The sequence below is a fragment of the Arvicola amphibius genome, chromosome 6 (genome assembly GCF_903992535.2).
Source record: "Arvicola amphibius chromosome 6, mArvAmp1.2, whole genome shotgun sequence".
NCBI lineage: Eukaryota > Metazoa > Chordata > Mammalia > Rodentia > Cricetidae > Arvicola > Arvicola amphibius.
The window spans coordinates 51,661,776-51,666,764 of record NC_052052.2 but is presented as its reverse complement, the minus strand read 5'-3'; the positions used below and the strand labels follow the sequence as shown (position 1 = coordinate 51,666,764).

The window sequence follows — 4,989 nt, the reverse complement described above, 5'->3', positions numbered from 1 at the left end:
AATGCCAGATAGCATAGTGGTCATTGAGAAGTCAAATGTACATGCAAACACCATCTGGAAAATACAGGCACAGCTAAGCCCCAGTCATTGTTAGGGCAGTAAGGTCATCAACAGCGTTGTGTGATGGGAGGGGATCTGTTTTATTGCTCTATAACAGCATTCAGAATAAAACATAAGCAAATGATGTAAAGATATTTTTGAAGCATTCAGGAGTCAGATTGAAAGGGTTCCAGTGGCCAGGTCTAGAAGAGTGTTAGCTATAGAGTAATGAAAGTATTATTATTCCAAAGACTAGGAGGAGTCAGAATTAACATCTCTAGTAATGGGACAAGTGGGTTTCCTGTGCCTCTTGATTCGGTGAACTGGAGAGTACCCAGTATCATTCTGTGGCATGTGAACAACCAGGAAGATAGGAGGAAATGCCAAACTAATTGACGAATGTGCTACAAAGTATTTGGCCAATTTTCCTAAAAAGTATAGAGCCAAATATAAAGTAAAGGAGATGATGCCGAAGGTGTTCTCATCAAAAGTGAAGAATACATGACCACTAAATGCAAGCTGTGTTGCTGGAGCAGAAAAACATGTTCATGGGATAAATGGTTTGAATGAGAATGGCTCCCATAAACTCATATGTTTGTATATTTGGTCCCTAGTTGGTGGGAGTATTTATAAAGAACTGGGAGAGAAAGCCTTGTTGTTGGAGGTGTGTCACTAGCGGCAGGCTGTAGATGTAATTTGAAGGAACCAGACTCCATCCCCAGTGGGCATCCAAATTTGGTAACATCATCCACGTGGTTCTAGATTTAGAGGTCAATCGACACGTGGCAGGGTAAGCCCTGTATGAAAATTCTGAGAGGTTAAGAAGTCCTGAAAGGTCATTCATTGTATAAAGCTATGACAAGGAAGCCAACATTGCACTGGAGACCATAGGATGTTGAACATGCCAGAGTCATGGAATATCTACCAAGGAGGGCTATACACTAGGAATGGAATCAATTCAAGAGACAAAATTGTGTTGTAGTCTCTGAAGCCAGAAAGGCAAAGCCATTTAAGCCCTCCAACATCAGATATGGAGTCACGGGATTTACTGTTAACCTTGCTGGGTTTCATTTTTGCTTTGATATAGTATTTCCTCACTATGCCCCAATTCCTCCCTTTTGGAATTATAATGTACATTCTTTGCCATTGTATATTGGAAATATGTAATATTTTAGGTTTTACGTGTGTTTTCAATTCAGAGCTTGCTTTGAGTCTCACAAGACTTTGAACTTTGGACTTTGAAACAGTGTTGAGACTTAAAGAAAACATAAATTTTTGAAGTTAAGCTAAATATATTTTGCATCATGATATGGCCGCAAGGCTATGGGGGCCAGGAAGTGGAATGTGTTGATTAGAGTACTTGGTTCCCAGTTGGTGAAATTGGAAAGAAATAGGACTTGTGGCCTTTTGGGGGTAGGTGTGTCATTGAGAATTGGCTTTGACGTTGTGAAAGGATTTTAAATGACTTGTCCCCTTTTCAGGTACTCTCTGCTTCTCATGTGTGATTCCAGGTGTGAGCTCCCAGTTGTGGCTCCAGAATCATGCCTGCCTGCTGCCACGCTCCTCACTATGGCGATCACGGACTCTAACCCTCTGAAACCATAAGTCTCAAATAAATTCTTCTATAAGTTGCCTTGTTCACGGTGTCTTATCACAGCAATAGAAGAGCACAGTGGTAGGCACAAGCACTATTGGTTAGTTGTTAAAACCTTTCATAAATCTATGATCATTTTATAATTAAACCATTAATATACAAGTGGCATTAGTGTGCTTTCTTTAATGACCTACACCTAGGCTTATTATTCTCGAAGACATTCTCTTCAGAAGTGATTAAAGGCCACCACCAAAGCCTGGTTGTCCTCATTTGATTGGAAGGGTAGAAAACTCTATAATAATAATAATAATAATAATAACAATAAATTATTATTATTACATTGATGAAGGTCATCATAGGTCAACTGCCACAAGAAGAACAAGCAGCCTGAACAGCTTACATGATTTAGAAACAGAGTCTATGAAAGGATCACTGAGAATAGCTCAACTCTAACACTGCCTACAGAGAGGCCATTGCCATTAACCATTATAGTTACATCTTTTATTTTGTACTTAATCTGAATTAGTCATATATATATATATATTATCTCTTTTAATTCACATAAAAGTCTATGAGAGACGTTCTGTTTGCATTTTCAAACATATTGAGGAAACCATATCCATAGTCACTTTCTAAAGCAGACTTCAGCTGTGACAGTGGCTGGAAGAACGGATGCCAGAGTTTATGCCTATTGCTCCACCACTGAGGAAATACAAGCTCAAGAGTGAAGAGCGCACTTCAGTGACCTTTAAAGAGTTTAGTTATATCTGACCTGGACTTTAGGGTTAATGTTACATTTGGAAAAGAAAAAAAAAACTCAGGAGAGGCAGAGCCAGGCAACTGTGCAAGGCAAGATGAGTGCAGGAGCATTTCATCCAAAGACCCTGCTTTTAGAAACCAAGCAGAGTTTCACTTATCTCACACGAAACATCAATGTGCTCCTTGCTATTAATGCTCACCTGTTCCCTTTATTAAGTAAGGCATTGCTGAATAGATCATTGTGCAAAATTCACTGGGGAATTAACCTTGCAGGGGAGATGCCATGCTCACAAAGGTGGTTTTCCCAAGCCGAGGCTCATTGGTCACATTCTGGATGTACTGACACTGTGATTTCCCCAAATGTGGAAAACCAGTTGCATAATTTGTGATAATGGGAGTTGTATTTAAGATACCCCCTAAAACCACCCTCATGCTTAGCCTGAGATATTTTTTAAAAAGTCACCCATTTGAGCCTACTGTAGGCAAGCCATGGTAACTAACACTTTTCTTTGCATTAACCCCATCTTTCTCGTTCTCTACTTTCCTCCTTGTCCTCCTCATCCAGTTTCTTCTCCTCCTTCTATTTCTTCTCATCTTTTCTTCTTCCTTCTTATTATCTTCCTGTAAGGAAACACTGAAACATAAAGAGGTAGTATTAACTAAAAATTTTAGGAAAACATACACAGTGGAGAACCTTTGAGCAGAGACTTCAACAAGGACACTGCATCTTGATATGCAAAGATGAGAGAAAGATCCTTGTTAGACAACAAACTCACTAGACTGACACCATCCTGGTGGAAGATTCCATGGAAATAAAATTCTGCAGACGATGTTCAGAACAAAGCAGGAGTGATGAGAAGGAAGCATAAAGAGCAGAACGTAAGGGCAACAGTAGCAGTAAAAACTTAATGAACATTTGCAAGGGCAGTTTGGAGTTTGTCATAGAGAGGCAAATGGCCCAGGATAAGTGTTGAATCTTCATTTGACTCTATCCTTCAAGACTTGGCTCCAAGTTCTAAAGACCAGCTTCAAGATTTATGTTTAAACTCTTCCAAAGAATCAAACACTAAAATGACCCTTTCTTAATGACCCTTTCTTCACGACCCTCTTCTCAGCGCGAACTCTTATTACTGTATTCCTTTCCAAGAGCAAATTATGCCTGCTGTCCCTTAAGATTTTCTTGTAATCCAAGCTTTCTATAACACAAACTGGTTGTCTGTCTCTAAATATGGGAAGGATTGACTTACAGGGGATCTTCTTCCTTGATATATTTTGGTGAGCGCAGATACTGTGAGTGTTTCAGGGTATCAAAACAAGAACAAATACACTTAGAAAAAAAGCTTTAGCTTCTCTATGTGGGATCTGACAGGTACACAGAGGCTCTGGCCAATCCACAGGCTGGCTGTGATGCTCAAGTTCCTATACCACTGGTTAGTGAGGTCAAAGTCAAATTTTATGAAGCTTGGCGAGTTCAGGGAAAATATCTTGCTGAAAAACCTCGAGTACTCTGTAAACAGATTCCTATGTTTTGTTGAAAGGTTTATGAGAACACCATGACTGATCTTGAAGTTATATGAATACAAGGGCCAGAATGCATCCCTTGAAACTGATGTGTGTATATCTCTTTGGAGGTCTGTACTTAACCACTCAGATAAAAACAGAAGTTCTGAGGTCACAAAGACCTACGTCCAAATCACAGTTTCTCTGTGTACTGGCTATGTTCAAAACAAGTTACTTCATGCTTCTCAACCTTGATGGTTCATGGTTCTGACACTTAGTTCTGAAAGTTATTTTTGAGGACAATGATTTCCCTGAGTATGACCGAACAACCACTCAGTTGTTCCCAATAAAGTTTTCCTAGCCACCATATTTAATACCAAAATTTTTAAAAGGCCCAAATACTTCTTATTCTCTTTTTATATTTCCTACATAGCAATATTACTATATATATTATATATCATATATCACTATATATATCACTGTATAGTTTACCATTTTTTTATTCTTGACTCTGTTTCTGAACATAACAGAGATAAATTAAAGAATTATTTTTAAGGTGTTGTATCTATTGATGTTTTATCTGCATAAAAGGAGGCATGGGTTTCCCTGGATCTGGACTTACAGAGGGTTGTTAGCTGCCATGTAGATGCTGAGCACCAAACCAGGGTCCTCTTGAAGAGCATCAAGTGCTCATAACTACTGAACCATCTTTCCAGCCCAAAAACTAGCATTGAAGCAATTCAAGGGCATATAGTTTTGACCGTTTTGACCATCTGCTGGGCCTAGAACAATGTTTGAAACATAATAAGGACTTAATAAATATTCATTGCATGAATGGATGGATGATTAAGTAGTTGACCAATGGAAGGATTCTAGCCTAAAATTTCTAGTCAAGATGGCTTGATAAATTTATACTCCCACCACCCACTGGTGCCAAGCACAGAGTAGTAAAACATTAATTGCAAAATAAAAATAAATACAAAGGTGTGTTATATAAGATGGTAACATTAGGGAAAGCTGGATAAAAATTATAGACCTTTATGAGTTATCTCGAAGCTCTTCAGTAAGTACAAAATTGTTTCAATGTTTTAAAAATG

At 38.6% G+C, this 4,989-nt stretch overlaps 1 non-coding gene across 1 annotated transcript; it reads left to right on the top strand.

Annotated features, from left to right (window-relative positions):
- Positions 1-2,650: 2,650 nt before the first annotated feature.
- Positions 2,651-2,811, top strand: LOC119818137. The gene has a single exon (XR_005286046.1). It is a non-coding gene; the product is annotated as a U1 spliceosomal RNA (small nuclear RNA).
- Positions 2,812-4,989: the final 2,178 nt, after the last annotated feature.